Source organism: Vulpes lagopus, chromosome 1 (assembly GCF_018345385.1).
Source record: "Vulpes lagopus strain Blue_001 chromosome 1, ASM1834538v1, whole genome shotgun sequence".
Taxonomy (NCBI): Eukaryota; Metazoa; Chordata; class Mammalia; order Carnivora; family Canidae; genus Vulpes; species Vulpes lagopus.
Window position 1 is genome coordinate 112,473,941 of NC_054824.1, and position 13,383 is coordinate 112,487,323.

The 13,383-nt window shown below is 44.9% G+C and overlaps 1 long non-coding RNA gene across 1 annotated transcript in view; it reads left to right on the forward strand.

The window, feature by feature from the left end:
• Window positions 1-11,637, forward strand: part of LOC121472679 — a 69,659-nt gene extending 58,022 nt beyond the window's left edge. Inside the window, exons 3-4 of the long non-coding RNA XR_005982976.1 lie at window positions 8,409-8,544; window positions 10,436-11,637. This is a non-coding gene — a long non-coding RNA (uncharacterized LOC121472679). The remainder of the gene's footprint in view (window positions 1-8,408; window positions 8,545-10,435) is intronic.
• Window positions 11,638-13,383: the final 1,746 nt, after the last annotated feature.

A 13,383-nucleotide genomic window follows, 5' to 3' on the forward strand; every position in this document is an offset into this window, starting at 1 on the left:
AGGATTCTGTTTCTCCCTCTCCCTCTGCCCCTCCCCTTGCTCATGCTCTTTCTCTCTCTCTCTCTTTCAAATCTACCAATAAAACTTTTAAAAAATATGTATTGAGCAGATACAAAGACAGGCAAGGGAAAAGAATGTGGCATAATTCTGTGTTCCCACAGGTTAGATAAAGAAATGGCTTGTTGTCATGACCTTGAAAGTCCCACATTTGTCCCACTGCCTTCCCTCTTCACTTAGAGGGAGCGGTGATTTTTCACTTACAACTAATTAATTCCAGTGCTTTCCTACATTATTTTATTATACATGTTCACATTCCCAAATATTTTATAGTATATGTATACATAGTATGTAAGTATTCTTTGTGTGTGTGTGTGTGTGTGTGTGTATATATATATATATACATAAAATATATAATCAACTGTTCTTTTTTTTTTTTTTTTTCTGGGACAACTGTTCTTAAATGTCATGTAAAATTGGAATCACACTGCATGTATCTTGTGACTCCCTTTTTGGGTCAAAGTTGTGTCCTCAAGGATTATGCACCTTGCTGTTTCTGTAAACACACACACCGAGAGACAGAGCAGGGATCCCCTTGAACTGTAAGTCACCATTGCTGCAGGACGCTTTGGGTTCCTTGTGCCTGGGGAAAGGCAGGCAGGCAGAGGAATCACCTGATTGCCCGGCAGAACTAGAGCCAACCTTACCCAGTGGGGCAGGAAGGAAACCAACCATGTGGGACTCGGATGATCCGATCCATGAGTCCTGTTTGGCCATCGGGATTGTGAGTGGATAGCACAGCATCTCATCCTGAGAAGTGGTGGTGGTCAAGGGTGCCATCTCCTCAGGAGCAGAGTTGGCCTCACACCACCACTCAAGCCGCCAGGTCACGGGTGCTCGGATAGACTGGCACACCAGGAAAGAGAGAAGGTTCCTGTCCTCATGGATCTTATATCTCAGTGTGTGTGTGAGAGAGAACTGAAGACAGAAACGATAAACAGTAGATACAATAAATAAGCAAATTAAACAGCATACTCAAAGTGGTAAGTACTAGAGAAAAGCGGAAACATGGAGCAGGGTAATGAGGTTAGGAGTGCCAGATGGCTGGAGCGGGGAGGCATTTGCAATATTAAAGAGAGTGGGGCTCAGAGAAAAGGGTATATGAGCAAATCTTGAAGACAATGAGGGGTTAGTCCTGTAAATGTCTGAAATAAGTGCATTCAAGGTAGGGAAACTACCAGTGCACTGCAGGAGGCAGAAGTGTGCTTGGCACACCAGGAAGAGGAGGGAGCACAGTCCTGGGAGGACAGGAGATAGAAGTCAGAGCAGCCAGGGAAGAGAGGGGCAGGGGAAGCAGAGCCGGAGGTCATGGGGGGCTTTTGTAAGGATGATCCTGCGGCCTTTCACTCTTACTCTAGGCTGAAATGGGAAGCCATTTCAGGTTTTTGAGCAGAGGACTGTTATGATCTGACTTAATATTTTTGAAAGGATTACCCTGATGCCATAAGAGAAACAAAATCTAGGGTTCCAGTGATAGAGGTGGGGAGACAGAAGCCTATTGCAATAATACAGGTGAGAAGCAATGCTGGCTTGGAGCAGGGTGTCAGTGGTGGGAAGTGGAGAGGATGATCTGGAAATAGTTTTAAGAGAGAGTCACCTAGTCTTCCTGATAAATTGAAAAAGGGGGTTTTGTATTAGGCAAGTGGAAGGATGGAGTTGCAATCACATGAGATAGGAAAGCTTGCAAGCAGGATCGGGTTTGTTTGGGGACTTTGGGAGGATGCCAACGAGGAGTTACCTTTCGGACATGTAAATTTGGCTTATCTAATAGGCATCCAAGTAGAGATGTCAAACAGTTTGATGTATGCACCTGGAGTGCTGAGCAAACCAAATATTGGAGTCTTTGGCATATAGGTGGCATATAGCAGCCATGTCAGAAAATTTGACATATTATTTAACTTAACAGAGTTTAAAGTCAATAGATACTTCTATAGTTTTCTTAAATGACACAAGGAATTTGAAACACTGTAATTTGTAATACTCCTTTTGTGGTGCATTTTTTTCCCTGTTTTTGTTTAATCTTACAGGATGTATGGCTATTATTTTATACAGCCAGGGCTTACATTTATCTTTTCTCAGCATCCTTTCTTTGCATCTCAGATCTATATTTTGGAGTCACTTGCCTTTTCCTGAAGTGCATTCTTCAGAATTTCCTTAACAAAGGTTGGTTTATATTGGTCTGAGAACGATTTTACTTTACAATCATTTCTGATAATTTTTTTCCAAGAATACAATTCTAAGTTGACATCTATTTCCTCTACACACGCTAAAAATACCATTTCACGTCCTGGGCATCCCGCCGTTGCCTGTGGAAAAATCAGATCTCAGACGAAATGTCATTCAATTGTAGTTAGTCTGTGTTTTCTCTCTGGCTTTTTCAAAGATCTGTTTGTCTCGCCATGATACAACTAAATGGGCATGTCTTTTTCTTTTTCTCTTAATTGTACTTGGAAATTGTTGGGTATAGTCTGTGAATTGAAGATTTTTATCAGCTTTAAAAAAATCCACAGTTATTCTCTTTTCAAATATTGCCTGGGATGCATTCCTACAGGGGACCTTGCCCGTCTAGCTACCGTGTCTCTTAACATCTCTGTCAGATGTGCCAGCAGGTGCAGGTCCCAAGTGCTGAACTCTGGATAATGTCTTCAGAATTGGCTTCCATTTTGCAATGGTCTCTTTAGGTATAAACTGCTGCTAAACCAGTCAACTGTTTTCCTGCCAGTTATTATACATATCTTGCCTAGAAATTATTCAGTTACTTTTAAAACTGCTTTTTAAATTATTTTTTTAAAGATTTTTATTTATTTATTTGAGAGAAGGAGAGAGCACATGAGTGGGGAGGAGGGGCAGAGAGAGAAGCAGACTCCCCACTGAGCAGGGAACCCAATGCGGGGGCTCTTCCAGGACCCTGAGATCATGACCTGAGCTGAATGCAGACGTCTAACCAACTTGAGCCACCCATGCAACCCTGCTTTTTTTTATTATTATTTTAGGCTCTCACTTTTTTTTCCTTTAGAACATATTAAACACTCTTACATTATGTTTTGCATCTGATAATTTCAGTACTTGCTATCTCTCAGGTCTGGTTCTGCTGTGTTTTTGTTGGCTCTCAATCATGACACTGTGACTCCTTGTGTGTTTTGTGATCTTTATTTTGAGCCATTCCATGTTTTCTGGAATTTTCTTTGAGGGAATCCTTGGAGGCCTCACTTGAAGGTAAATGTTTCCAGAGATCACTTTGGTCTGCTTTGCCAGTTATCCCACCAACAGCCCTGGGTAGACTATAAACTAAATTATGGTTCAAAAAATTCTGGACCACCAACACTGGCTGAATCCAAGGTGTAGGGCCCCTGGTAGTGATTACTTCTCAGGAAAATCTGTTCCTCTCTCTAGCTCAAGGACTCAAGCTAGTCAGTTGGCCTCACCCCCCTCTGGGGGCAGGGGTCAGCACTTACAGCCCACACTGTCACCAAGTAGGTGATTGTTTGAGGTTCTAGCTTAATATAAGGGGGTCTCATATTATACTTTTCTTGGATCAACCATAAAAACCAAAGACCAAGCCTCTAGGTTCAGCAAGTGTTCTCAAGGGCTAAACTCCTGTCTACTTTCTATTTCACGTTGCATTCTCACTTTGTTTCTGGCCTATATATTTGCCTCAACTGCTTGTGGGCATAACTGGATGTTCTAGTCATCCTGTACTCTAGCATATGTGGCATATATCAGCAGAAAAACTGGTCAGGGTATCTGTCCCCAGGCTGGTGGAATCACAAAATCACACTCTCTTCTGTCTTTTCGCCTTATTCTTAACAACAGTCATGTTATATCCACATAGTCTCACTTACAATGATTGAAAAGATGCTACTTTTGGAGAACACACTTCTGTTTTTAATTATTGTTGTTCGGGGATCCCTGGGTGGCTCAGCAGTTTAGCGCCTGCCTTTGGCCCAGGGCGGGATCCTGGAGTCCCGGGATCGAGTTCCACATTGGGCTCTCTGCGTGGAGCCTGCTTCTCCCTCTGTGTATGTCTCTGCCTCTGTCTCTCTCTCTGTGTCTCTCATGAATAAATAAGTAAAATCTTAAAAAAAAATTATTGTTGTTCTTTTTTGACCTCATAGCTAAGTTTTTGAGAGTCTCTACATAGGGAGAGGAAAAAAAGTAGAATCAAAAAACAAGGTCACTAAGGAAGCACAGAGGGTTTTGAAAGTAGGCAAATGAGAGATAGGATAGCCTGTCTCCTAAGCCGGAAGGAGTGGGCTCAGCTCCTGTCCATGCAGTTCTGTGGTTGGGACAGGTGCAGCTGAAGAGGCCTGGGTGGGACAGATAGGCCCAAATAACCACTGCTGGACAAAAGCAGGACTTTACATTTAGATCCCTCCAGAAATTATACACATGAAGATATATTAGTTGAAGACATATTGAAGACATGAACCATTCAGGTTCTGTTAATAAAAACTGATTTCTCTGAAACTTGTTTTTCTAGGTATTCATAGCAGAAACTCTGTTAGCTGACCATGAACAGTTAGATTTGGATTTTCTGCCTGAAAACCCAAACGACTTTGAATTTTCACTTCCTGGTTCAATTTTTTTTAAATTTTATTTTATTTTATTTATGATAGTCAGTCACAGAGAGAGAGAGAGAGGCAGAGATACAGGCGGAGGAAGAAGCAGGCTCCATGCACCCGGAGCCTGATGTGGGATTCGATCCCGGGTCTCCAGGATCGCGCCCTGGGCCAAAGGCAGGCGCCAAACCGCTGCGCCACCCAGGGATCCCTCACTTCCTGGTTCAAAGCTTGATCTTCTCTTTGTTCATTTTATTAAATGCAAAAAAATGATGGGCTTATAGTAAATGTTAACCAACTCTCCGTGGCTTACATTTTAAAATTTAATTTGATACTTGTTTGCCTCTAACCCATAATAAATGAGTGTGATTAGACTGTGAATGAGTACCACCAATCCGTGTTTCTAGTCAGTGACCAGGAGAGTCTGAAAGAAGTAATTTCTTCTGAAAGAAGATTTCTCTTCTGTCAAACCTTTTCCATTAGATTATCAAACCTTATTGATTTGATTTCTCTATGCAATTTGCGGCTCTGTGTAACTTTGGCCTTTGGGTCTCTTTCATTTAATTTTCAGAAACTTCTGGGAATCTCTTCTCTCTCATTGTACATTAACTTAAAATTATGCAGAATAATTTTCCATTTAGCTGAATGAGGCAACTAGGAAAGACAGTAATGAATGTCACCAATCTCTACTAAGCATTGTTCACACTTGCAGAAAATTCTGAAAAGAAAAATTAAATATATATTTCTTTCTTGACAGTTTCAAATTTCTCTCAAGGCCCCCCAAATTAACCATATTTAATAAATCTTCATGAAAATCCAGTCAAAATATTTTGGTCTTACCAATAGTACAGCAATATCTGCTCTTCTTTTGATAAATACTTCTGATTATGTTTTGATAAGCTAAGATGAATGATTGTTCTGAGATCATTAGATTCACTTTTATCTGTGTTTTTTTTTTTCAGGTTTAAGGCTATTTAAATAAATGTGTCATATCATAAAGTCTTTGAGTTACAAAAAAGAACAATTGATATATTGTTTTACTTCTTCCGGATAATTAGAACCTGCACTTACCATTTTTTATTCTACTTGTGAAAATCTGCAATAAAATGAGGCTTACACTGGCATTCGGGCTGATTGAACGGGGTTCCTGGTAGCTAGCATAAACATTTGGTAGCTCCCTTATTTCACTAGGGGGAGCTGTTGGTCCTTCCTTATTCAGTAAACCAGCCTTTGTACCAAACAACCATGTCTGTACAGCTACTTTCTGATTAGGAGTGTTTCATTATCACTTCAAGCTCAGCACAATTTTGAAAGAACTCTTTAATCATTCAAAGAGGCCGTAAAGAAGCTATGAAAAAGAAGCTGATAAACTCAATCAGATACCTTGAAAACTTCTAAAGAATGTTCAGCTCGCTTCAGGCTCAACATCAAATACTGACAACTACTCCAATACAGAAAGAAAAATTATAAAAATTCCACCCAAGAAACAAATTTCATTAAAGTTGAAAGGGATCATAGGTCAAAAGGTACATGATAAACCGCTTATTTAAGAACAAACGGCCATGAAAATATTGTCAATTAACCAGGCCTTCCTTTTTTTTTTTTTTTTTTTCCTTTTCAATCCAATTCAAAGAATCTGGGTATTCCCAGCCCTCATGGCTTGAGGGTGCAAAAGAAGTCCCATTATCACCAAGATCTGAATGTTTGTTAGCTTGCTAAACCCACTTTGTCACTGCAGAATCTTTACCCTGTTTAGAAATTATCCCTTTCTTCTGGAATCTCAGAGCCCCAGGGAGGCTCTCCAGTTGGGGAAAGGGCTCCTTCTCCTATGGTTCTGGCTTCTACTGGAGTCCCAATGGTTTAGAGTCAAGGAGCAAACTCTCTCAGACGGCAGGGGCCTTTCTTCCTCAGCATGTAAAGGCTGAGGAAGCAGTCCCACGGCATCCCTGGAGCCTTGGTGAATCCACTGCATACACACCCTTTCTTTCTGGAGGTATACTGGCTCACAGGTGCCTTGATGCTCCTTCTGCAAATCAATGTTTTCAACTCCTTTCCTCACCCAGTTTGCCAGGCTTATCCATAATATCCACATAAAGGTAAGAAAGATAATACTTTGACAATGTTAAACTAATGGATTTCTCATTTCTTTCCCCCTGGAAACCATGTGTCCCATAATAGCAATTTGCCATTTTGGAAGGGGAGACAGTAGATCAGAAAGGGAAAACGGGAACATCCCCATCTGGAAAGGAAAAGGAAACACACAACTGGGCTTCTGGCTCCTGGGAATTGCACAGAGAACAGAACAGAGCATGCAGGACACACCAGAGAAGGGCCCTGTAATGGACTAAATTGTGTTCCCTCATCTCCCTGTGGCCCCAAATTTCATATGTGGAAGCCCTAACCCCAGTACATCAGACTGTGACTGTGTTTAGAGAGAGGGCCTTTAAAGAAGTAATTAAGGTGAGAGGCACCTGGGTGGCTCAGTCGGTTAAACATCTGCCTTCAGCTCAGGTCATGATCCCAGGGGCCTGGGATGGAGCCCCCAATTGGGCTCAGCGGGGAGCCTGCTTCCCTTCTCCCTCTCCTCCTGCTGTGCTCTCTCTTTCTGTCTCTGTCAAATAAATAAATAAATAAATAAATAAATAAATAAATAAATAAAATCTTTAAAAAAAATAATTAAGGTGAGATGAGGTCATATGGGTTGGGCTCTAATCCAATGTGAGTGGTGTTTATAAGAAGAGGGGTTTAGCACACAGCCTGACACAGGGGGAAGACCACGTAAAGACAAAAGACACACAGGCTGAAGAGAGGCCCCAAGAGAAACCAATCCTAGTGACATCCCAATCTTCAACCTCCAGCATCCAGAACTATGAGACAAGATATTTCTGTTGGCTGAGTCTCCCAGTCTGTTTGGTTACGACAGCCCTGGGGTAAAAAATACAGGCCCTGACTTCCTCTCTGGGCTGATGTTGTGCAGGAGGGTGGTCATGTGAAGAGTTTAAGGGACATGGAGAGAGGTCTTTAGTCCTACAGCCCATGTAGGACTCTGGGCAGAAAACATCTCGGAGTCCTCAATCCAACACAGAGTGTCCCATCTGTGTGCAAGTAGTGAAGTTGGGCATGGAAGGACAAATGCTGGGGAGGTCACTCCCAGCTGTGTGGGTCTCGTGGAGGGCACAGAAAGTTGCTCACATGTCAGAGGACTCCCTGGGTAGACGGTGGCTGCTGTGAAGGAGAAATCCGGACCCGGCAGGTAAACCTGCCTACTGTGCTCCCTGCAGGAGAACAAATGGGAGTCAGACTGTGTCCCTTGGAGAGAGACATGAGGCAAGGCCAGCAGGGAGCATCCCCTGCTGAAGTGGCCAGTAAGTGAGTGGTGGCCCTTGTTGAGAGGTCATGGGTCCTGGCTGCTGCCTGGAGGGCTCAGTAAGCTTGGCTCACCCAGACACCATCTTGGGAAGGGAATGACACGGGGGCTGTAGAATCAGAAACACTGAACCTTTTCCTGAAAGGACAATGAACCTGAAAGACCATTCTTAGTAAATGTAACCTTTCCTTCTACCTGGGGGGTGGGAACCAAGTTTACAACACATCCAGGTGGCATGAGAGCAGCGAATTTAACCCTGGCATGACATGCTGGCCATGGCCACCATTTCTCCTGCTGTACACGTAAGTCTCATGTACCATGTGGGTGCTGGGCCCTGGAATGTTCCTGCTGCTGCATGGTGGCATTACCTGTCTCTAGTGATGTCTCTTCTCTTTCACCTCTTTTTCTTTGTTATCAAATTCCAGATCCCTGAAATATCACCCAAATAATCTGCTGATACACAAATGAAGCTGTGTTTACCCTTGCGGGGCTCAGGGAGGAGATCCATGGGGAGGAGGCAAAGGCAGGAATCTTCGTCAGGATTCTGGAGTCTGGATGAAGGTTGGTTTTCAAGCACAGGGGCCTTCATTAGGATGGGGTAACATCAGTAATGCAATGGATAAGACTGGTGACCACGGCAAGACAATGATTTTTGAAGCAGAGCGGTAAACCATCTATGATGCTTTCTATTGAGAAGCTGATGGGTCTTTCAGGAAGATTCTGGAAAGCCAAAGTAATTTGCAACTTTTGGGGCAAGAGTTTTCTGGAAGAGTACACTCACCTCGAGGAAGACAATGGAGCAGTGAAGTCACATCAATGCAGACAGCAAAGTGTGCTGCCACGTGTAGGACACATATTTGCAACCTTGCTCCTTCCCAAAGGCAGTCACCGAATAAAATAGAAAAGCAGCAGATGCGGGGCGAAGAGCCCTGGGCTCACCTTGGGTAGGTTCTGGTATCCCAACCGAAAGCATGTGACCTTGGCCAAGCAGGTCACTTAACACGCAGCCTCTCCTTTCTCCTCTGTGCCAGCCGTGCCTGGTACTTCACAAGGTGGTACTTGAGACAACTTTTTACAGTCACTTCTACAGCACTCTGCTGGAACATTCCTCTGAGGCCCCCTCCCCACCACTTGCCCTCTCTCCTGCCCCTCATCCTTCCAGCACCCCTCCTCCAGCCTCTTACCCCTCCCCTCCCACACTCACCCTCACTCCCCTGTGCTTCTATTTACCCCTTCCTGTATCTCTGGCTTCTGTGCAGGCTGAAATCTTTGTCCCAGGCCTACAGGTATCTAGTTTCAGTTCTAGTTTCACACATACTAAATGTGCTTGCCATACACACCAACACTCCAACACTCCAAGGGGCCATGGGAACCTTGGGCAGAAAATCTAAGGGGGCATCAAAAAACTCATTAATCAAGATAGATTATATTTTGGTGCAATAGTTAAAAAAAAAAATCCAATCAGCAAACTCTGGCCCCTAGGCTGGCCACTTCGTTTTGTAAGTAAGGTTTGATTTCACCGCTGAGATCAGGATGAGGTGAGTAAGGCCAGGTGGTACAAGTACAGGGACGAATCTCTCTTTGTTGACAATTTTATTTTTATTTTACTTATTTATTTTATTATTTAGTTATTTATTCCTGAGAGACACACAGAGAGAGGCAGAGACACAGGCAGAGGGAGAAGCAGGCTCCATGCAGGGAGCCTGACATGGGACTCGATCCCAGGTCACCAGGATCACACCCTGGGCGGAAGGCAGATGCTCAACTGCTGAGCCACTCAGGCATCCCTTTATTGATAATTTTAATATTTTGTTCATCCTGAACTTTACGTTATTTTTTAAATTTATTGTATTTTATTTTAGAGCTTTTTTAAATTTAATTTTTATTTTCATAAGACTGCAATAAGACACAGTCTAGCTTACCGACTCAGTGTTTGGGGCATTCCCTTTCGCTTTGTAGAAAGGTGAGGGTCTCACTAGGCCCACCCTCGTCCCAGCCCTGCCACCACTTCCTTTGCTCTGTGATCTCTGGGAAGTCACTTTCATTCTCTGCGTCTCAGTTTCCTACTGTATCAAGTGGGGATGGCAACAATAGTACCTATCTCACAGAGTTATTGAGAAGATCAAATACACTGGTAAGTGTGAAAGCATTTATACCAGGGACTATGTACTCACTAGAACTATACTCCTGGGGCGGCATGCGTATGAGGTGACCTCTTCCACTGTTTGGCATCAATCCCCTGTTTCACTCAAGCAACATCCCTTCAGCAACTAATCTGTAAAAGACAATCCACTAGGCACCATACAGAATTGAAAAATGTGTAAGACACATTTAAAATTTAAAATCTACCCACAGATAGAGTTAGGCTGATTTCAGCTGCAAATGGCAGGATACAGGATGAAAAAAATTGCTTACTAAATAGAGGTTTTTTGTTTTTTGTTGTTTTTTACAGAACAGGACATCTGGAGATACAGGGGTACAAAATTATCCAATCCACAAGATCAATGGCCTCAGGACTCAGGGGCAGCTTCTCTGTGCTGCCCTTGACCATTTCCTCAGGATGGCACCATGGTAGCAAAGCCTCCAAACACAGCCTCACCTGGCGGCATGCAAAAGCAAGAGGAAGGGGGTGGTGTGCATACACATCAGTGTATGTATCATTGTGTGGCATAAATTGAGTGTGTGTGGTGTGTGTACGCACAGTCGTGTGGTCTATATTGTACTGTTGTATATGCATGTTTGTGCTTTGTGTGTTTTGTATGTGGCATGTATTGTGTGTTCTCTGTAGATGTGTGCGCGTGTTGTGTGTGGTATGAGTTGTATATATGCGTGCTGCATGTGTAGTGCGTTGGGTTAGGGTACGGTATGCTGGTCTGTAGTATGTGTTGCATGTGCATTGTATATGATGGGTGTTGTGTGTGGTCTGTATTATGTTGTGTGTGCATGTGTGAATGTGTTGTGTGTGGCATGTGTTATGGATATGTGTCGTACGTGTGGTATGGGTATGTGTGTTGTATATGGTGTGTGGTCTGTGGGTACGTGTTGTGTTGCTGTGTGTACGTGTGTGTGCACTGGGGGTAGACTGCCTTCTCTGAGTGTCCCTCTCATCGGGGAACACAGCCATTCTCCATGCGCTCCCATCCGGCACCCCAGTCCTCCCCTGAGTGGGGTGGCTGGGAGGAACAGAACTGGCTTAGACTTGGGCAGTGGGCCCCTCCTTTCCCCAACTGGCATCCTGCTACAGGGAAGGAGGGGACAGGCAGGCCTTTGGGCAAGCCACCAACAGTTCCTCCTACAATAAGAAATGTTTCCCTGGTGGATTTATTTTTATAATCACCTGGATGTATGCTAGTATGACAGTTTAAGGAAGGATTGCCTGAGCAGAGAGAAGCTTCATTAGCTCAGCATGTTACGCTTCACTGATGGAGATCATCAGTGTCTTCCCCAGCTCAGTCCTCACCTGGGTGGAAACTCTGCTCCATCCTGTAGGGCATGAGGGGCGCAGACACAGCTCTGGTGAGAGCCCGGGGTTCAGGGAGGCTTTGCTATGAGCAGCCTTCCCTGAGACTGGCTACCCTTCCTGAAGGCAGAGGTTGGGAGCCACCAGGGAAGGTACTGGTGAGCACTCCCTGCAAAAGGAGGAAGGAGAGAGGACTTTCAGCAGACAGGACCAAAGGAGGCCTAGTGGGAGGGCCTGTGGTCCCTGTGGGCTTCAGAAGGGGAGGATGGGGAGGTCAGTTGTGGACCTGGGGGGTGGGTAGGGGAGATGTGGACCTGGGGGGTGGGGAGGGCAGATGTGGACAGGGTGGGAGGGGAGCTGTGGATCCCGGAGGGCTTACAGGGCAGTCTAGGAGTTGTAGGGTGTCTTTGCTGTATGACTTAAAATATTTGGTTCTGCTACAGAAAATAAGGGAAACAAGCAAAGCAGGATGAAAGTGATGGTGGAAGCAAGTGGCTTGGGAGTCACAGGCATACGAGAAGCACAGCCGGCCCCATCCCTCTGGAGGGCCCCTGCCCCCTCATGGTGTTCAGGGGGTGTATGGGGACCACTGTGTAAACTCCTCCCCACAGGCCTTCTGCTCAAACAGCTGTGCCTGTCCCTGTGTCTCTGTCCAGCAGCAAGTGTGAGTCGGCCCCAGAGTCCCAGGACCCCCACAAAAGCCCCCCAGAAAGGCGAGTGGTGGGGTGGTGGGAGCAAGAGGGCAGGAGTCTGGTGGCTGACTCTCTGCCAATCCTTGGGGGTGGGGGGCTCCCCTACTCCTCTCTGTTTTCCTCCCTGCTTTTTATCCTGGGTGTAAGGCTGATGGAGCCCCTGAGCCTTCCAGTCCTCGGTCTCTGGAGCAGCTGCCTGCTGACTTGGAAGTGACTTCCCACAGGAGGGGGTTTCACTTCCTTCAGCAGGATTGGGTTGATCCAGACCTTCCTTGTTGTAGCTCTGCCTGGATGCACAGGTCTCCAGGCAAGGCCAGAGAACATACGGGCTCATTGCTGAACGAGAGCAACAGATCTGAAAACAAAACTTGGCTCTTCTTCCTTTCTCTTGCTCCCCACCCCTCGCACTGAAGATTATAAAGCACTGCTGGGAGCCCTGCCCTTCCTTCTGTCCACCCTGCTGGTGCAGGGGTGAGGTGGGAGGGTGGACCCAAATATGTATCAGCCCCTAAGTGTCCTCCTCTATTATTAGGAAGGAGAACAACCCAAGCTGGCATCATGAATGTGGACATCCCTGCATTTCCTCTCTTTCCCTGGTTTCACAACATCCCACCAATCGCCGAGAGCTTTTGTTTGTACAGAAACCTGAACCTTACAAATCATTTTCATAACAACTTCTACCCTGCTTTGGTTCCAAAACTCCCCTTTCATATGGGAGATCAGTATTGATGTTGTCATTTAACTGCTGACAAAAAATAAGTCTCTGAAATGTGAGATCATTTGTACCCTGTCACGTGAGAGAGTGGCGGATCGGAAAGCTGGATCCATCCTCACACCTGGCCTGAACAGACTTTTCTATTCCTCTTATCTGAAAACACAATTTTCTTGAAGGAAAAAAAATTCAAAAGACAGAGAACGCATGTGGAGGAGCTGGGCCCTAGTCAGTAAGGGGGCCCGGTGGAGGGTTTGGGTCATAGGCTCAGGTCAGGCACCATGTGTTTCACCCAAAACTGCCTCATTTGAGTGTACCAAGCCTTTATTTTTTTTTTTTTTCCAAGCCTTTATTTTTTTTTTTTTTCCAAGCCTTTAGATCACACTGTCATTACTGGATGCACTGAGGGCGAAGAGCAAAGTATCTCTGTGGAGTGACCCCCCCAGACACTCCCCTGGGGCAGGGGACGTTCTACAGGGCCCCTGACAGGGGCCTCTCAATAGTCTAGCTTAAAAGAGACCTAGGCAAAATAAGAA